The sequence below is a fragment of the Crocodylus porosus genome, unplaced genomic scaffold (genome assembly GCF_001723895.1).
Source record: "Crocodylus porosus isolate Cpor-Errol unplaced genomic scaffold, CroPor_comp1, whole genome shotgun sequence".
NCBI lineage: Eukaryota > Metazoa > Chordata > Crocodylia > Crocodylidae > Crocodylus > Crocodylus porosus.
In genome coordinates, this window is record NW_017728921.1 from 9173980 (window position 1) to 9195652 (window position 21673).

At 41.6% G+C, this 21673-nt stretch overlaps 1 protein-coding gene across 1 annotated transcript in view; it reads right to left on the reverse strand.

Moving 5' to 3' along the window:
• Positions 1-18933, reverse strand: part of RIMBP2 (RIMS binding protein 2) — a 212782-nt gene extending 193849 nt beyond the window's left edge. Inside the window, exon 1 of the mRNA XM_019538956.1 lies at positions 18793-18933. The gene's annotated coding sequence lies outside the window, so the exon portion shown is untranslated. The remainder of the gene's footprint in view (positions 1-18792) is intronic.
• Between the last annotated feature and the right edge of the window lie 2740 nt (positions 18934-21673).

Sequence of the window (21673 nt, forward strand, 5' to 3'; positions counted from 1 at the left end):
TCACCTCAACTTACTTACATTACATTCCTGGCACTGGTGATCATCTGTACAAGCAGGTCCTGATCTATGTTCACACAGCTCAAAGTAAGCCATGTGATCACCAGGGATCCTGGTTTTCTCTGATTTAAAAACAAAAAAAACCCTCTCCAATTTTAGTTTAAAAAAAAGCAACCCCAAATCCACATTTTTCCATGATTAAAATAAAACACCGCTCTATTCATATATGCGGTGTTTTATTTAAATTATGAAAAAATGTGGATTTGGGGTTGCTTTTTTTTTTAAACCAAAATTGGAGAGGGGTTTTTTTTTTTTTTTTATTTATATAGGAGACAACCAGAATCCCTGGTGATCATAGATTGGGTCCAGCAAGTATGGGCAAATGCCCTGAGCATCCATCTTGTACACAGATAAAATGAAATGCTTCTTAAACTATTGAGATCCAAAAAACTATTTGTTATACCCACCCTCAATATTAGAGTGCGTATCCTAAGATGCAGCTACTTTCATTCAGGAACTACGCATCAGCAAAGCCTGTGGACGTGTTCTTGAACAGACAGCAATGCTGACAGCAGCTGCAATTCTTAAGGCACTGAACACCCTTAAGTCTCTTCTACTCACCTACCTACTCCTCAAAAGGTTTGACACTCTGCATGCTTATCTGTCCACAAAATGGGGCCAGAAATCTCACACAGGCGTGCACACAGCATTCCTGGGCTTTTGCAAGAATTCTAGTATTTCCTACTCCTGATTAAGGTAAAATGCCACAAAACCAGGCTTTCACATCATGTCTCAGCGCTCCCTGACCAGAAGTTGAAAAGATAAAAAGCTGATACATGTATTTAAAAAAAACTCAAAAGGAAGCTTAGATATTTTCCAAGCCACCATAGAAAAAAAATATTTGATATAGTGTTAAAGAATCAAATTGGTTCTTAACTTATTTAAATAACTTCCCAAATCCTTAATGAATTGAGCTCAGCTATTTATGTTCTGTTACGTACAGTCACCTCCTGCTGGACTGCCTGTCAACACAAAGAAGTGTGAAGCACGACACAGTACTTTGCGTTATAAATTCAGGAAGATATATTTTTTGCTCCACAGTCAGATCTTTACTTTTTAGTGGACTTTTAAAAAGTAGAAGCAAAGGACTAGTCACTAAAAAGCAATCTGCCTTGGCAAGCAGTAAAACACTCACCCCCCCAAAACGGGAAGTTATCCGGTTGCAAACTGTCAGGATGTCAAGTGCAGAAAATCGAAGCTTGCCCCAATTTGACTGTGTTGTTTTTAAATACTTTTTAAAAAGCTTAAATTATAAGCTTTCAACACTGCTTCCCCTTCCAAAGCCTGTCAAAATTTCATAAAATTGCAACCAAAGTTCTAACAAATCTATTTTCAGCCTCTTTTTTTTTTTTTTTTTTTTTTTTTTTAACCAAGAGAGAAATGTGAGGAGTTTGATCTTTTCATTAATGCAAATTTATTTAAGCAGTTAGCACAGAAAACTTTAAAATATGTTAATCACCACTTCTTTGGACTCTGTAGTCCCTAAATGTCCTCACTGATAGAAACCTGTCAAGCCAAGCAGAGGCCTAGTAGGCCAGAGGCAATGCCGGCTACTGTGGTGCCGATGGTGGAGGCACAATCCACCACCACCACCGGCTGTTTGTGCCCCCCGTCCAAAGGCATGTTTGCTCCTCCTCCCCTTCAGTTAACATATAAAAGCCAAGTGATGGGAACTTTGTCGTTTAAAGAGTCGATAGGTTTTCACAGCTCATAAAACAGCCATATGTCTCTTTCACATTCACATTCTGCATCTGCAATATATAATGTTCTGGGTCTCTAGTGACATGAGATGAACTCTCCAGTGGGTTATAAAAGGAAATACTTTTGATAATCACATGCTTAGTATTTTTTGTTTGTTTTTGTAAGTGATTTCTGTACTGATGAAAAGAGACAGATTGACAGTCTTGGACACTGCTGTCTCCCGTTAATCCACAAACAAAAGAACTGCTGGGGCAGTGGCTTCACCATCCTAATCTGGAGGGAAAACCACTTTCAGAATGAAGGCTAGTTCAGTCTCCACACATTCAAATCCTTGGCCTCGCTCTAGGGACTGCTAAGAAAACATCCTGACAAATGCCGAAGTCAACAGGGCATTTCTGGGATCTGGGCAGAGAAAAGAGAAGTGAGACAAGCAGGTTACTACAGACTGAAGCTGAGTTTGAAGACATGCCGGAGCGGTGAAAGACTATGTAACCAACCAGCAACAGTTCCAGGCTGCATTTTCTTTCCATGTTAAATTTTCTCATGACTTGCTGAAACTCTTAAAGGTTCAGTATGAACAGGATGATGCTGTGGTCTAACCCTCCGGTTCCAGTACCGTGGCACTGTTGACTGAAATTTAGGCAAGCTCAACCTCAGCTCCCCATCCACCAGTAACTAGTAGGCTAGTAATCGTCTTTCAAACGACACCTTCAGCACAGAGTTCCCTGTCTGTATTCAAAAGGTATTAAGTTATCACAGGGACCTTTCATAAGAGTTTTGGTTGGTACCTTTAGCCAAAACTTTCCTCCTTAGCATGTTCTGTACTGGATGGCTACTGCCTCCCTAGGGGCTGTATTTCACTAGTGCAATTACCAGTATACATATGAGTTAGCAAAGTGCTAAAGGACCCTCTGGATTGAAAGGTATTCATAAATGTAAGTTAGCCATTAGGATCATGGAAATGGGGTTTTACAACCACTGTACCTCCATATCATGCGTGTCAAATTCCCTGCTTCCCCATGCTCTAGGCTAAAATGCGACCAAAGGAGCATCGTGACATCTCCATGGCCTTGGTAACTGCAGCTGCAACTTGGACTTGCTGCTGCTCTGGCATAGGGCCAGCTCATATGTTCTCAGTTATGGTTGGTGCAGTTAGTGGCTCAAGTCAGTGGTGTTCAGTCTTTCAACCCTGTGAGCCAGATGAATGGCATGGGGCTGATTCATGGGCTGGATCCCAGGAGTGGTGCTGGCGTGCTGACCTGACGCTGCGCACCAAAACTGGCTGTGAAGTGACCGTGTGCACCAGCGCTGCTGCAGACTGGCGCGATCTAGCATTCTTGACTATATCTTCCGGCTGGAAGGGCTCCTCACAGGTCCTGAATTTGGCAGCAGAGGAGTGGCAATAAACATAAACAGTGATTTTTCATTTCTATTATATACGAAGCCCGATACAGAACTTACACTGAATCTAGCATGAAAACACTGGAAATCGCTGTTTTTTGATTCTAGTCATTTTTAAATTTACCATAGTAATGGGCCAACATCAAGACTCAGGAAGCTGGGTATATTTGGGGAAGCCCTATGAAGCTAAGAGTCTTGACAGAACCATTTGTAACCCCTAAATCTACAAAAACTGGTCTGGCTATTTTATTTAAAAAACAAACCAACCATTCTTTTTCATAGGTTAAATATAAAGTGCTCGAAAACCAAGATAGACTATGAAGGGCCAGAAATGTAGTATTTACTCCTAGTCTTTCTCTGCTTGAAGATGATGCTGTTATTTGGGCTACCTGTAACTTCATTTGTAGGAATAAACGGCAGACATAATGTCAACTGCAGGTCTGACCACGTAACACGGTTGTAACGGTCCATGGTTAAATTTAGTACTAGAGCTAGGAACAATGAAGCTTCAAGAGGTTTTTTTGCCCTTTGAACGGGGTATGCCTTACTTCTAAGGATATAATTTTCTTTTTATGAGTGCATTCCCTTTTATATTGTGCTTCTAGAAATAAACTCTGTCTCTCTCAGGCACAAACACCTTGTCAAATCCTGTGTACCTTACCAAAATCAGTATTCCCAGTTAAGTTTTGGGGATCCCAAAACTTAAGAAGGTTTTGCAAACTCTTGAAGATGACAGTTTTTGGAGTGTATCGCTAATTATTATTATACCTTATTATATTCTTGCTGAGCTGAGCACGACTCACTTCCCTTGTCCACCCACTGCTTGTTAGGTAAAGATATGCTGGATGGCTTGAACATTTCTTAAGCTATCAATTTAAAAAGCACTCAAATGTAAAATGTGGCTAGTGCAGCAAGATACCTGTTGGAAGAGCCTTGTTATAAACAAGATTTGTTCAAACAAATCATACATATGCATATACCAGACTCTTTGCAAAATAATTGTTTTGAATCTCTCCATAAGTAACTATGCCCATAAACATGATCTAAAAACCCTATCCTGCAAACAGTTACTGCTATGCAAGTGTTGTTTGACAATGACAACAATGAAAGCAGTGAATGAACTAGCGAAGGCAGTCACTACTGTACACAACAGCAAAAAATCAACATGAGGAGGCTGAACTTCCACCCTCACACACTTCACTTCAGGACTGGTGTCATAGATTGCAAAGCTTTCAGGGTAAAGACTATGCTTTCTGTGCGTCTGAGTAGCACGTTGCATATTTGGGCTCTGTATCAACAATACTGCTAAGGTGGGTATGAAGCGATGTAAATGCAGTGCTGCACACATATAACCTGCAGCCAACACAGGTTTGCCCACCAACTTAAAATTCTGAAAATGAATTAATACGTTCTTCCCTTTCACCGTCTCAGTCTCTCTGGAGATTTTTGACGGAAGACGACAAGTTAGAAATAGTCTTTTGTACTCTTTTGCAGCTTAATAAATTCCTTACCCTCACCCCTTTACTTGCCGATTCATGCCACTCAGTTTGGGTTCACATCATAGGCACTGACATCCATATTCAGGAAGTGATGTTATTGTTAATTTATTTCCTCTGGCCCCACTGGCTCTTGTGCTGCGTTTAAACTCCCCATCTGGACTTTTTGGTCAATACTTCTTATGACTTTTAATTGATAGAAGGCAAGTCTGTTTGCTCTGAGGAGCTTCCTTGCTGCAGCTCAATTCAATTAAGACTTCATGTCTCCAGGAGACAGACTAGAAAATCTGCTCAACTATGATCTGGTCTACATTTATTTCCTTTTAGAGAACAATCCAATTATTTGTACAGATAAGGCCTTATCTTGCATGCATTACTCATGTTCATACTGCAAAACCCAGCAACGAAACTGGAACTAAATGACAGCCCTTGGGTAGCTTCAGCAGCAAGACCAAGAATACTATACCCTCGAGACCAACCATGGAGGTAGTAAACGCATTCAGAATTGAAACCAACTCAAGTCAAAGCCTTAGAAGCCACTTAACACAGGACTTTCTCATCTACCTTTGACTTCAGTGGTAGCAAAACCAAGCCTCAAGAGTTTCACAAGACACATTTGTTAATGCTTTTAACTCCTGCTTCCACTTCTGAACTAATCACCTTTTTGCAATTCACTGGAGAGGTAGCCTTGCCACTACAGCTACTTCAAAACACTTGCAGCCTTTTTACCTTTTTTGGAAAAGAAGTTAATTAAATTATATAGCAGTTTAACCTGATTCTGTCTTTGGAAGGTACTGGATGTATTTTAACTTGGTTATACAAGAAGTAAATGTAATTACGTCTGGGAATGAATGCTGATTACAGAAGCACAGTCAATGATTCTTTAGGAAAAAAAATCAGTCTCCATGTATTATGAAAGAACTTAATAAAATACAATTTGGTGTCATCTCTTCACTCTGAAGACAAACTAAGTTTGGACTGAGAATTGTCAGCATTATCTCTAGCTGTCACTAACTAACTACAGCTTTGTTTGGGGTCCCCCCCTTTCTTGAAACAATACATCTCTGATCTAAAAGCTATTAGATCCATGATGACAACTTAGGTTCAAATTGGGATGGGGGCAATTTTAAGGCACTGGACAGTGTACCACAGACAGAGGTAAAATGTACTAGCCTCATTCACAATGCATCTCTTCAGCATGAATGATGAATGGGATGCAAGACAAGGGATGTTTGTATGGAAATATGTTCATGAGCTTAGGCTCAGTTTACAAAAATATATAGATTGTGTCTCTTAAAGAAAAGTGATATCATCACTTGAGGAGGATGTTTTGGTAGGCTTTTTGATCAACTTTTTTAGGCTTGAGAGGTTTTTTTGTTTTTTGCTGAGTGGGTGGCCTTAAATGGAAGGTAAAAAGTGAGCTGTGAGGAAGAGGAGAAAGTGGTCATGCAGTTTAGGCACTGGCTTCGGACCCTGGAGACTGAGGTTCACCTGCCTTTCCACAGACCCCCCTATGTGATTTTAAGATTCACTTAAATCTCCATGTTAATCTGTTTTCCATAAAACTTCTTTTCTCCATTCTTTGCCTTGTCTACTGAAACTAAGTTACACATCAGCTGCATCAGTTACACTTGGGGCATATCTGGAAGGTTCATGCTTAAATACTGCACACTTCAAGTATGTTATTAGCACACCATGGTGACCGGTTTTGAGGGCTTTTCTTGAAACCCCCAATCTAAAGCAGTCAGAGGAAATAACTGGCAGCAAGACTGAAGCTGAAGAGCTCCAAAAAGATAGGGCAGTTGTAGAAAGTTTTGCTGGAAAGCCCTAGCCGCACTAGTGGTTTGGACATGTATACTCCCTGTCATTCCACATACAAGTCACCTGATTTCTGAATGAAAACACAAAACTCTACCTTTTTAAAACACTGGCATTTTCTGTCCCCTGCTGCCAAATTTCTGAACCTATGGGCAGCCCCTCAAGCCAGATGCCATGATCCTGTGTGCTAGATCATGCCAGTTTATAGAGGGGGCTAGTACATGGGGCCACTTCACAGCCAGATCTGGTACACAGGCTCAAGCTGGCATGCCAACCCCATGCCCAGGATCCAGCCTGCGGACTGGCTCTGTGCCACTCAGCCAGCCCAAAGAGTGAGAAGATTGGGCACCGGCGCTCCAAGTGTGCAATTAGATAGGCAGAGGAGTGGAAGGAAATGGTATCAGCCAACACAGGTCCCTTTGTATAATATTAGCCAGCATGATCTCCACCCTCACAACTGCCAGGTAAGAGGTTGGTAGGCACTATTAAAAAAGAAAAAGAAAGGAAGAAAACTTTAATGAAGGATTTAGAAGGGAGTAAGGTTTTCAAGCTTTGCCAGAAAACATAGTCTAACAATAATTGAATCCTTGGAGGTCTCTTTTTGTTTGTTGTTCTTGCTAGAGTAGACAATTACTTTTCTATACTGGTCAAAATGTTCTGTTTTGACATCAACTTGAGCAAAAACCACACAAAAATCTACGTCTGGAGGAAAAAAGAGACGACGTTTCTAGATTGGCCAGTGAGTTGACTGAATTTAGGAAAGTTTGGAGAAAGCACAGCTTGCCAACAAAAACATATAAAAATACAAAAGATAAAGATTTTGCTACCTTACCTCTAATGCTGAAAAAGGAAATTAAGTTGCAAAACTGTCTTCTGATTAGATTGCCCTTTTTATTGAGACTGTATTTTAATTTCCTTTTACTTATATATGTGAACTTTTTATTATGCTTACAACAACTGGAATGATGATACCTTCTCTTGGCAGTGCTGAAGCAATGGTCCAGGACATACGCAAGCAGCAAGATTTTGGGGGGGGGGATGATATCTTTTATTGCACCACCTGCAATAAAAGTCAGAATCTACAAACGTCTAAGGCTGCTGACAGATATTTAAATTAAAGGTGCAATGGGATCTGATCTGTGATCCCAACAAGCATGCCTCCTGACATGCCACATGTTGGGATTGTCACAGTCAAATCCCTCCTATATCATTCAAGTCAATGAACATTTTTCTCATCATAAATAATATTATTAAATACACAGATGGTGATGTTACATGAAGATCTTTTTGGTATGAGCTTGGAAATGCTGCATTGTTCAAACGCAGGACCTTAAAAAGCCCATGCCAATGAGAGATTCATACAACCCCACCATACATGTATAGATACTATGCACACAAACATGATTAAAAGAAGAAACTCAAGGCAGGAAAAGCCTGAGTTAAGGTTCCCCATACAACCTTAGTTCAGACCCCTGCGTTGTCATATGATCTTTGGTAAATGATCAAATACCAGTTTCTCCCTAGGACTCAAAGTCATTCATGTGCAGGAGAAACCTGGTCTGGGCATGAGTTACGATTGTGTAAAAATGATGGTTGTCCATAGTATCCCTGCTACAAGAAGATAGAAGTTGTACTAAATAAGTCAAAGGACTGCAGGGAGAGGCCAGGACTTTTCACCTGGATCTCAGTGCTCCTCACTATCTTCCTCCACCGATCTGGGGCATTACCCTTCTGTTCTCAGTTTCTTCCCCCATGGACCCCTGGGCAGTACTGAGAGGTGGAAGGGTCATCACTTGCAAGGAGCTGCAATCTCATGGAAAAACTTGTTCAGGCACAGCTAGAGTATGTATAGTGTAGACAGGACTATCATTTAGCTGCGAGCATCTATCCAACATGTGCCAAATTTCTCTAAGACTTATTATTTGGCCATATTTGGGCCTATTTTGGGGGGGGGGAAGGGATGCCTGAAGGCATGTTTCTGGCATGGAGGCCACTCTCTACCAAATGTAGAGCTACCCATGGAAAAGATCACAATAAATGTTTAATCTGGGCAAAACAAGGACACTTCTGTGGTTTTTCCTGTAAACAGCTGCATTTTTAAATCAAACTTTTCAACAACAAAAACATCTGAAGCAGACAAACCTTGCATAGAAAATTTAAACCCCAACAGGGAAAGCTGAAAAAGTTATAAGCAACTGAAAAATGGGATGTTTCAACAACCCTATCTATTGTTCTATAATTTGTTTCTTGTAGGGTCATTACAGCCTATATCAGTATTTATTGATGTAGGATGATGTTACGTATAATGTTTTATTACTTGGGGATGTTACACTGCAACCACTGAAGAGGTTACTTGCGAATAAACTGATGCCAATAACAGATATCAACATCTGTAGGGGGGTGGGTTTCCCCATTATGCCCACTGCGTATTCTTTATATACCTGCTGCAGTAAGAAGTATATTAAAAATATTTCTTTCTTTTCATGATTTCATAACAGTGAGCAACTGCATAGAGTTCAAAGGCAGCCAAAAAATCTATCCAAAAGGAACAAAAATTACTTCCCACAAACAGCAAATATTGAAGTCCCCTCTCCTTGGACGTGTGAAGGTTTGGAGTGGGCATGGCATAGAGGAAAGCTAGCAGCCTCCCTTTTCTGATGGTTTGGATCTTGACCAGCAAAGCCACAAGGTCTCATACTTTACAGTTGTTACATATATATAAGGTGTTGTTGGTGCAAATCCAGGTGAATATCATCAGCGTAAGGGTAATTTGGTGCATCTGTGAGAGGAGAAAAATGTTTTCTGATGATTTTACTGAGACACCACCTGTTCTGGCATGAGTGCTCTGCACCCTCCCAGACAGCACATACAGGGTGCAGCTCCCCAATCTAACTGATGGTACTTCATAGAAAGTGCCATGAGTTAGACTCAACCTCCCGACCCATCAGACATTAGCTGTTGGGTTGGGAGGGCGGGGGACCAAGCTGCAATTTGGAGCCAAACCAGGGAGAGATACTGCATCTCTGCAGCCTCTTCTCCTAGCTCTGGCCCTCCTCTCCTGGCCCCGAGTGCTGTCTTAGGATGGGAGAGGGAGAAGGCAGGGGCTGGAGTTGGGGGATGGGTGGATTGGAGCCCCCTTCCACCTTGTGGGGACTCCAATCCATCCATCCATCCCACCCTCCAGTGCAGGCTGGGCAACCCCCCAGAATGAGCTCCCTCCACTCCCTTCTCTGCTACTCCCATTCTGAAAACAGCACTGAGAGCAGGGCTGCACTGTATCAGTCCAGCCCTGCTCCCAGCACACAGACACAAGTTAATGAAGGCACTTCACTTTGCAGCACCTCCATTTGAACCCTCATGTAATGAGGGTTCTGATTGCACAGGATTGGGTCCCTTTAAAGCAATCTGCAGCTGTGCACTTGTGAGAGTTCATGGCTGTAGAGTTCTTCCAGGGGCCAGATCTGCAAAAATTATCACTTCTAATTGCACCCAGAATGCCACTCTGATCCCCTTGCTCCATCCAATCTGCTGTTCTCCTTTCTGCTCCCTGTCCTCTCCTTATCTGCTGGATGCCACACACAGAAGGTGCTTGTGCCACTTGTGGTACATGTGCCGTAAATTGGCCATCCCTGACCATGCCTTAGTAACTGACTCTGTACAGGAATTTGGAAGGTTAGAAATGAAGTTGGACTAGTAGGCACAAGCCAGACTGGGTAGTCAAAGAGGAGAAATACATTCATTTATCACACAGTTCTCCTATTTAACACGTCATCCTCCTTTCCCCACCAGATGCAGCATGCACATGTATCTTATAACTCTGAAAACCTGGCAAAGAAAGCAGCATTTGCAGATCCTATTGCCTACAGGTTTATTTTCTATTTGGTTCAGTTTCATACATCCACTGAAAAGAACAAATGTTACTGGGACAACTAGAGTCAACATACAGCACAGAGCTGCAACTGGATAGTATTTCAGAGAGGCACAGGATCATCTTAAATAAACAGGTCAAATATATGCAAACTTTGGGATTTGCTGGTTTGCTTACAAGGAAAAGATAGGCTTATGCTTTGCAGAATTTCATTAGATCTTTGATCTGTACATACATCATTGAAGTTAACTGGAGTTTTGCCAACGGAGAGTGGAATTGAAATGTTGATGGAAACTGTTTACTGTACAGAACCACTATAGCCACATAATACTCTTGGGATGCCAGTTAATATTATGGTTGTCAGAAAGGGTGGTTTCCCATTAATAATTCAGCTAGATTTTCTTATGTAACTATAATGAAATTACTGCTTGACAGAGTGTTTATGCAGAATAGCATACTGCATGCATTGACACACAAAGAGTAGCTCAGTAGCTCCTACGTGCCCCACCAAACTCACTGCTTCATTGTGCTACGTGCCAGGCATAATCATTGTAAGAGACAGACCCTGCTGCAAAAAAGCTTACAATCTAAAGCACAAGCTAGAGGGCTGGAGAAAGGCAGTGCTCCACCCATCATCTTACAGACAAGGACCTGAACATTGAGTGACCTGCTTAGGACTTACTCTGGGAGTCTCTGGCAGAACCAAGAGCAGGACCCACACCTCCTAACCTCTGATCCACAAGATCATCCTGCCTCTGTCTTTGTACTTCAACAGTGTGGCTGCATAGTCTATTTGAGCTTAAGTAGGCTGTAAAACCATGGAACAGAAAAGGAGATATTTTGGGCAGTGGATAATTGGTGGGCATCTGAAGTGAGTCACAGCCCCCGTCGGCTACAGGACATTGCCCTCAACTACGGGTCATCAAATATAGTGATGTTTCTGGCATCTTCTAATGAATAATTTCATTATCCATGAAGTCTCCTAAATTAAATAGTACAGAAAGGGCCTAATCTTGCTTGCCTCATTCAAGTGAGTCATCCCAAAAACATTACATGAGTCAGGCGAACAGACTTTGGCCAACAGATTCCACAGTGAGAAAGATCCTGGAGTCAATCGCTGCTGATAGGCCATGGGCCACAGGCAGCTCAGTTTTTAACACCGGGCTGTATTAATATGGATTTTTTCTGCCCCATGAGATGCAATATCATATGTTACTGCACTTCTTTTTCTTTTTTTTGGCAACCTTTGCTTGTGAATCAGGAATATCCTAACCCAGGAAATATATCAGAAATAGAAGCTACAGAAACATTCCATGACAATAAAGAAAAAGAGAGAATTTATGTTTCAAGGGTGTTTTTAAAACTCAGTGGGGAAATAACTACATTTTACAGAAAGTGGAAAAACGTAAGCTTGCTTTCAATAAAATTAATGCAACAAGTCAGTCTACATTTCTTTATACTGGGCATTTCTGAATGACTTGAGGTTTTAAATAACCATTATTGCCTTATCTCTGATATATTCAAGAATTTAACAACCTCCTTCCAAATGCAAGTGTGGAAAAAAAATTTAAAATTCATAAACACTACTCCATTTTTGAAGGAATTGCTCATCACCGATGGGAAACCTATCTTAATAAACTCAAGTCAGAATTCCAAGTTTGCAAAAGAACCATTATTCCCAGCACAATCATATCAGAAAGGAAATGTTAAGCAAGTGATCTCATTTACAGCAATGAGAAAAAGATGACAGCATGGCCAGGAGAAATAAGCAAACAAAACCAGCCTATGTGCAATCAGCCCTAGGTCTCAAAACACTATGCACAGAGATCTAAAAAAATGCCAGAAAAGTGAATGCATATTTGGCCAGCCATTACATTATACTCGAATTGCATGTCAAAAGCCAGCTGCTACCCTAACCCACAGACATTTTTTTCCTTCTCCAAAGAAATACAACTGTGCGGGGAGGAAAAGTCATTTTTAATTGGTTTCCTTTTATTATTATTTTCCTCCTATAAAATGAACTGTGTCACAACTGATGCCTGCTTTCTTAGGGCTACTGTATTATCATTTGGGTCACAGTTGGCAGACTCACAAGTAATCTGAGTCTGTGAATGGCAAATGAAACTTAGATGATTTATATCTATTTTAAATAAAATAAAAGTTTCCTTTCAGGTGATGGGTTTTTTTCCAGACATGCTGAACATGAACAATACCTGCAAACAGAAAGAGTTTGGGGTGCACATTACGCATTACGATTTCTCATTTAGAGGGAGGAAGGCTTAAAAGAGAGACCAGTAGGTGTTTTAACGAGTATGGTGTACTGAAAGACTGAAGCCATTATATTTTTTTCCATCATGATCATCAGATAAATAAATATAGCCTGATGTTGTTAAGAGAAACTCTTCTGACATGTTGTTGCTAGAGGTGAAAATGGTATCATACTTGCATTTATATCCTTTTATCAGCTTTAGTTCCAAACTCAGAGCACTTTAATTTACAATTGGGGAGTTGCAAGTCATTTACTGTAGCTGCCGCCTGTGGCAAATGCTACTGTTGCTTAGTAACTAACAGGTAACTGGTGCAAACCCCAGTTATATTTATGTACACAGCAAGCTAATGACAAAAGATGACGGGAATGTTTGCCTATGAAAATAGTTGTTTAGCAGGACACGGTGGGTTTTTTGCTTGCCGTAAAAGCTTTCTTTAAACAAAAGACCCTAGAAACAAGAACTGTGTTCATTTCTTTTGACCTTCAGTACAAATGATTACATCTATCACTCTAGGTACAGATTTTGTAGTTCATTAAGAAAGTGAATGGGTGTGAAAATGAAGTTCCCAAAGGAGTGGATATCACCCGTATGGTAGAAAAATGATTTAACATTCTGTTAGGGAATCATAACCTTAGCACTGAGGTGTTCAGCTCTCTCAATCGATCTGTATTTCAACATGATATAAGTGAATGCAGTGAAAGAGGCTGGACTGACAATGCTGCAAACTAAAGTCCACTATTTATCCATAGGGCTGCTACTGCCCAAACAACAGCTGTTTATCATTTCTGCACTCTACATCAATCTGTCTAAATGCTGACCTGGCCCTACCATCTGTAGTGGTAAGAGTCAGTCTCTTTCTCTGGATGCTCATCACTTGGCTTCCTGGCCAAAACTCTGACAAGACCTAACAGTGGTGGTGGGCTCCTGTCCCATCCAGTCACTCCTCCTTCTATAGTGGGCGCTCATGTTTCTTCATTAAGATTGCGTGTGCTGGGTACAATCCCTGGTTTGATGTCCATTAATGCAAGTTTTGCCACTAATTGCAGGGCTGTCAGCATTTGGCTGTTGTTGCTGGTAGGTGTTATAGGGCTTTGGCCCCTTCTTGGTCAGTGCCTTGCTCCCCAGCAATGTCAGGGTAAGATCCGGGCTCAGTACCACCGAGATGCTTCAGGTGCTGCTTCTACTCGCCTGCCATGTCTTTGATGTTTCTTTGATCTTTCCTTGGGAGGCAATTCCCTGTAGGTGGCCCAAGGGGATCTCAACCATGGGTTTCTTCATAGGGCTCCAATCTCCCCTTTACCCAACCCTCACCACATCCACGTCTTGGGTAGATTCTACTCACTGCAGGTCTTCCTCCTCGATGATCTCACCTCATCCACACCACCCACCTCGAAAGGTCAGGCCTTCCTGGCTGTCAGTCCTCCCACAGCCATCCCTCATCTTCAGACCAGTTCTTGGGCAACTAAATCTACCCTGTCCAAGGTTAACTGCAGCTTAGAAAAAACTAACTGAAAAGGGTCAACGTCCGCTGACGGACTCCTGGGATTCCGTCTCCTAGGGCCTTTGGTCTTGTGAGGGAACTCAGCCATACCTCCTAGCCTAGCAGGTGTTGGGGATGGGAAGCCGCCCTGTGCCGAGCCTCAGTTGTCCCTCTTGTGTCAACCTCCCTTGGACCTGGGCTCCTTCCCCTCTGGGCACAGCTGACCTGTGGCTGGGTTGTCTTGGTCCCACCAGCCAGTGTTGTTCGTTCCCCTTGCATGGGGGTCCAGGATCCTCTATGCCTCCCTTGCTGTGGCACTGCTCAGGGGTGCCTGTGGTCCCTCAGGTCTGTCCCTCACTGTGGCACCTGAGTCACTGGCCAGAGCCTTGCTGCTTCTCCATAGCATCCCAGGGCACTGCTCTTCCCCGGTGGGACTCTCTGGCCTCCATCTGTTGCCAGGGCTTGTGCTCCCTGGCTTGCCTGCCGGCATCCTCGGCAGATGCTTAGCTTCTTTTCCCAGAGCCTGGGGCTTGTGCTCCCCGGCTCTGTAGCTCACATCCCCGCTGGTGTTCCCCTTTTCTTCTCCCAGCATGGGCTCAGTTGCATCCCCAGATGCCTCTTGAAGAGCCTGTGCTTCTCCCAGGCCATGCCCCCTGTGCCCGTCAATTCACAGGCTCAGGCATCTCCAGAAATGCCAAGCCTGCCCCAGCATCTCTCCCCAGCTGCCACCCTTCGTTGCCCCTGCAGTAAGTACCAGGGTGCATTGGGTGTGGTGTCTGGGATGAGTTGGGGGGGGTGGGGGGAGGGCTTTTGCCTCCTCTCTATAGCCATGTTAGCTATAGTCTGTTTTCTCAAATGCTGTCTTTTTAGAGAAGTCACAGGGTCACAAAGTGGAAAAAGAGACTTTACCTTTCACCTGAAACACTCTCCTTCAAATCTTTATATTCAGTTCGCATCACAGCTGTCTCGTTCTTTTCATAGGCAGAAACATAAGGCAGGCATTAATAGCAGTTCAAAACCCCACATTTCTAAACTTTTTTCCCTGTCATATTAAATATAAATGACTTCTGATGTAAGAACACTCAACTCTTTCAAGTGGATATGTTTGCCACCAAAATTAGAACCTCAGGCTTAAAAATCAGACTTTTAAGCAAAGCATCAGCGTTCACTAGCTGTTCAGTGATGTACACTGCAAGGGGAGTGAGAACACCAAGCTTTAAAAAAACACCTTATTTTTATCTACACAGTGGTTTATTTTTAGTCCTTTCCTTTAAGTTACTTTAGGATTGCAAGGTGCTTTGAAGATAAAAAGCTCAGTAAGTGCTAAGTTTAAAACTCAGGAAGCCAAAATCCATTTATTGAGAAGCTTACCAATGTACATGCTACTCATGACACTAATTATAGTGAATCGTGACATCTTATGTTTCATTTGCAGGTTAAAGTTTGGACAGATCCTGCAGGCAGATCTACACAGGAACAACACTGAACACTGCACAGTGCTCTATTTCTTAAAATAGCTTCAGATCTGTGCAGATCTATGGGTTTATGCACACAGATCTTGTTGCAGGATCCGGTGTTGTTTAAACACAAGAATCACTTCAGCCACACATTAGTGAAATGCAGTTCACCTGGTGGATGGGGAGAGCGGATACAAAAGTTTCTAACAGGTGTGAATGCCCTTATAGAAACTCCCTATAAAACTCAATAGAAAATAACTATACTCTTTCTTATAAAAAACCCTATAGCATTTAAGTGAGAATTTCGTAGAATCATTTGCAAAAAAAAAATTACCAGAAGGATACCATTTCATTTGCTACTGAATTCAAACAATCTTTATGCGATATTACTGGTTGAACCTTTATCAAATTTTGCAGACGTTTCCCAAATGGACAAGAATTGAAGATACTATCATTATTATTCAAATAGCAAGAAAATATAGGTAGAAAGCGGGATATGAGGGATAATAACTGAATCATTTCAAAAAAATTTTGCTGGACTTTTTTTTTCCTTCAAATAACCAGCAGTGCTCAAGAGTTCTGCCATAGCTCTGTCAGAAGTCTGCACTTTCTGTGATGAACTATATATAAAACATTTTCTTCTTGTTCAGATATACCATTCTAAGATGCCTTCATTATTTAAATACAAGCTTATCCTGTCCTTGTTAAGATCTCCATTTGACTAACTCAACTATGAACAAAGAAGGCAAAACTCTTGAAAGAGGACTAAATACAACATGTAAGCAACTAATTACACACACAGCCTTCTTCCCCAGACACAGAGAAGCCAGTCATAATTTCTGCACCACTGTAAAATTACGCAGACTAGCACCACCCAAGTCAACACATTTGCCAAGCTATCAATTTTTTCAATATACCCAAAACACAGACCTAACACGGGAATAATGAAATCATCTATATTATTGGCAAGGAGAACTCAGAGTGATGGATGCCAACATTAGGATTTTATGAGATCAAGCAAACACATCCAGCTTTCAAATTTAGTTCAGAAATGAAATTAAAAACACGCAATTGATTTAGCACCGCAGAGTAATGCCGTCTTTGTTCACTTGAAATTACTTTCTCCCTATAAAATGACATTAGATTGAGGCATTAGGTTGAGGTGCAGATCCAAATTAGGGAACTGGAACTTGCTTAACAGGCTTTCAGATGACTTTGAACACAAACTACACAACAGGCTTCATCTACTACATCTTGAACTTGCTGAAATACATGGTCTTTGTTAGATGAAGAACTGTGGTGAATATGGAACCAGCTTGTAAGGTGCTGCATGCCTCTTCAACTCCTATTTGCAACAACAGAAACTAAAAACTCACGGAACGATATTGTGTCATGGAATAAGCCTCCTACATTTAAATAGGAATATACATCACCATTGTTCAAGTGTTTACAGTACATGTATCTACAATAAAGACCAACCTCATCAGGGGATTCATCACGTGAGCATGTATCTTAAAACATCTCCATAAATAATTCATTACAAACACACTATCAACATACCGCATTGAGGCAGTATCAACATAAAAATAAATACTCCCCTTCTCACACACACAAAATAGATCCAAACTTGCCTATGCCTTTTGTAACAATATGTCACCACTGAATTTAACTGATCAATTTATGTTTCTAAAAGTAGTGGAAAAGTTGTATAAAACGTATCCACACACCTCACATTCCTAAAAATACAACAACTTGGTAAAATTGTTGTTAAATACATGTATATTTTAACATCCCACATATATTCATATTCATTCATAAAAAGGCATCTTATTGCCAAATAAATTATATGCATCAGACAAATAACAGAAGACACTAACGTTATAGTTGTTGCTGTTAAGGCAGGGTGCACATTTTAGACAAGTGGGCAGGGGAATGGAGGCATAATTGCAATTTAACACTAAATAATACCAATAGCATTGGCCCTTCACCACCTGTAAATTAAAGGGGATGAAACATCAGGTTACCTTCACATCTTCAGAAGAAAATTGCATTTCCTCTCTACATGCATATCGCCAGTGTCTTAAACACAAAAGGTGGTGAGGTACTCTACATTAAAGCCTCCAGCCTTCAGTTTGGTCTGTGCTGGTATAGGGATCCACACTCACATGTCCAGGGACTGTGGGCCATTGTAATCTCAGGCAATTAGCAAGGTTTTAAAGCCCACCACTGTGCACAGTAAGTCGGATTCCCCAGGCACAGCTGCATTCACCGCTGAAAATTGACCGTGCCGAATTTAAGCCATCTAGTCCAATTTGGTTTGGGGCTGGAGTATGACTTCACGTCTTAATTTCTCCTCTTAAACACCAAGCCAAAAATTTGTATTTTACAGTACAAGCATGAATAACCCCTTGTGCTACGAAAGGTAACGGTTGATTTAAAAAGCTGTTACATATATGCAATAAATTTCAGCGCTGCATCTGCAGATCTGAATTGTTGCTTTAAAAAGGAATGAGCAAATTCTGGTTCTGGAGCAATTTGTTTCATTATACATTCAGCTGTTTTCTAAAGCAGCATGAAAACTTTATAACTTAAGTGGTTGTGGATGAGTTCCAAACACCTTCAGCCCTACCAGACCTGCTAACACCACAAAACCTAAATCACAGCATGTCTTCTGTTATGGAAGTCTTTAGAAATAGTTGTGCGTGCATGTTTGTTTTTCTGATATATACTATACTCTGAACACAACCTCTGCTGAAAGGTTCTTTTACTGGCATATGTTATAGTTGGAAGAGAGCTAAATGCTGAATACATATGTCTAAATCCAATCCAATCCCATTATACCCACCTTGGGGCTCCTGGAAGGGCCTGGAACATGGTGCTGGGTGAGTGGTAGTGGCATTAACTCCTGCACCACCCTAAGCTGACAGTGGTCCCAAAGCCACAGGGGTTAATACTACTGCCACTTGCCCCGCCACTGCTGAAACGAGTCCCCAGTAGGACTCTATTTGTTGGAATTAGGTAGTGGGGTGAACGTTGCCAGCACTGACTCCGTGGCTTCCTGACCCGATACAGCAGTCTAGGTACTCGGGAGATGTAACATTGCTGCTGTTCACTCCGCCATTGGATGTGGGCCCAGATGTGTCCCGTGAGGAGGCCCATGATCTGATCCAGGGGCGGGCAAATAAGTTTGACCCCCTTGATGTAGAAAAGTCAGGAAAAAAAAAATAACTAGAGAATGACTTACCAAAAATCTCCACAGATGGTTTTCTTGACTTAGTGTGGTGACATTAGATTGAAAAAACTGGGTTTTCTCCTCTAAAAATCGAATCTCATCAAATGTTTTCTGTGGCACTGAAGGCTGCAAACATGGTAAATCATTTCCAAGCTGTGAAAAGGAAGTGGGGGAAAGAACAGGTCAGAATTTCAGCTTGTATAAACCATGCCTGTAATCGTCAAGCAGCGCATAGGCCCCTTCTATAACACAATGAGATTTATGAGGCTTGTAATAGCCTGGCTCTTCAAACATGATTTTCAAATGATGGTTAAAAAATATCTCACACATTAAAAGCCAAACTAAATTAATAAGTTTTCAACAATCCTTTCGAGTGTACCTAGTAACAGGATATATTTGAGAATGGAAATGTTCACTGGCTTGACGTACTACTTCAGTTTCACTTCTATTCACCACAGAGACTGTAATTTACTGGAGGTCATCATTTAACTCGTACAACATATGTTGCCATTCGTAACTGGGATATAAGGCCTTTGAGGACACTTATTTGAAGAAACATACAAACTCTACCAAATATATTTATTACTGTTCCTAGCACCTTCATTTCTGGTCAGTGTTCAAAATATCCTCTACTGACAGGGTGACCATATTACATTTGAGGAAATCCAGGACACTGCCCCTCCCTCCCATCACCCCCCTAGCCCATCCCCACCCCAGGCAGGCGGAGCAGTGCCCAGTCCAGCCCACCCCCCAACTCCAGCCACTGCTCAGGAGGAGCCAGGCTGGGCAGTGCGGGCAGGGTGGTGCCAACCCAAGACTTTTATTCCCATTTTCACCAACCAGCTGGGACACTGGGATGGCCTATGTAATCCACAACTGTTCCGGCCAAACTGGGATGCACAGCTACCCTACCTACTGAAGATGTACGCTGGAAATAAGTATATGAGGGGTGTGCATCAGGAACTGGGAGAACATCTGTTCATCAGGGCACCTCCAGGGCAGAGAAAGTCTAAATGTCACAAACTGCTGGAAGACCGTTTTAGATTGGACATTTACCATCCAAGTTTCCAGAGTCTATAATAGACTCCCTTGAGAAGTTGTGCCTACTCTAGAGACCTTTAAGAAACGCTTGGATGCTGATCTTGTTGGGGTGATCTGACCCCAGCTGGCTTCCTGCCCCTTGAGTAGGGGGCTGGACCTGATGATATTACGAGGTCCCTTCCAGCCCTAAAGTCTATGAGCCCTATGAAATACAGTGCTTAGGGCAAAATCCAAGTTACCAAAATGAAAGAAATGATTCCACTGAGCTTTGATTATGGAGGTAAGGGCACAATCCTTGCAAACTTCCTAATCAAATAAAGGATCCAGTCCTGCAGGGCCTTATTCAGACAAAACAACAAAGACACATACACCTCCATTGCCCAATGGCTGCTCTACAGAGTGAAGTACAGCATGGACTCCACATGCACTATCCCTTAAAATTAATGTAGAACAGCCATGCTTGTGGGCACCGGGCACACGCCAATAAGCTCACCTTTATGGGATGGCGTATCATAAGCACTCAGTGCAACCATAAGATTCACTGTGGTGCTCCATAGCGTGCTGTCTTTTCATGGTATAGATGTGCAAAGGAGACTTTGACTATCTGAAACAAGTGGGGATCCAGTCAAATAAATGTTATTGCCTGTATATCTCTGCATGTTATTGCCACCTACAAAATAATGAGCACCAAGTACTTTCTCGGTCTTTATCAGAAGAAATTAACAAAAAAAACCGAACAGAAAAAATAAAGTCATAATGTCGTACCCTGGTACTGTATTTTAAAACAAGTCACAGTTTTGTCTAAATTCATCTCATGGAACGCAATTCATCCACTTTCATTACTCCAGGCAGACATAGCTGGGTTGTCAAGGCCTATCTGTCTGAGAAGAGACAACTAGGGGTGAAAATACACAGTTTATACCCAGCAACCACTATATGGGCTGACCCAGCTTTGCTGAAGTTATTGATAGCTGCTTAAAGCTGTATTTAAACCGCTTGTGGAGGAGGAACAGAAGAAGCCCACTTTACAAGGCTTATGGATTTTTCTGTAATTGAACTGATGAAGCAAAACAGACTTGAATACAAGGACAGGGCAGCAATATATAACTGAACACATGCTGGAGGAGGGGAAAAACAGTATCAGGAGGGCTAAATCCCTTTCACAACTTCAGCTTAGCACACTTAACTTACTTAAACACACATATAACTTTAAATATCTGAGTGATTGTCTCAATCAGCCGATAGACTCATATGCTTATTCACAAGCCACCCCTAGAGTATTAAAACAAGTGAAACACCTCACGTATTTTGTATTGGAATTGGAAGTTAGAGAGGGGATCTAAAGTAAAGTACTAGGAGTATATTTTCAATTAAAAAGGTTGAAAGTGTAAAAATAATATAGATTTAGTGACTTTGTTCTGCACTCCTACATACTTGAAATATTATACCAAATAAAAGCTGAAGAAACATGCACACAGCTGTATATCTGTACATCGTTGTCAAACCTTAAACTGTAAGCTTTCTGGAGTGAGAACAGTCTTTTCTAATATCTGTATGCAGCATCCAGCACGCTGGGGCCCTGCTCCATAGTTGAGGTCTCAAGGGAGCATTACACTATGCATAATAAAAATAAATCGGACACAGATACAGCATATATGTACAAACGTAAAAACGGCCATTAAATGCTAAGCTAGTGCTCAATATTTTGTATAAATACTGCTTTCATAATAGTAAACAAATTATCTTCCTGTGAAGGAAGTTATACTTTTAAAAGGTTTCACAAAGGACGATCCACATAATCCACTTGTTTGTCATTTGAATCTCACTGCTACTAAATGAAAAGACCTGCAGA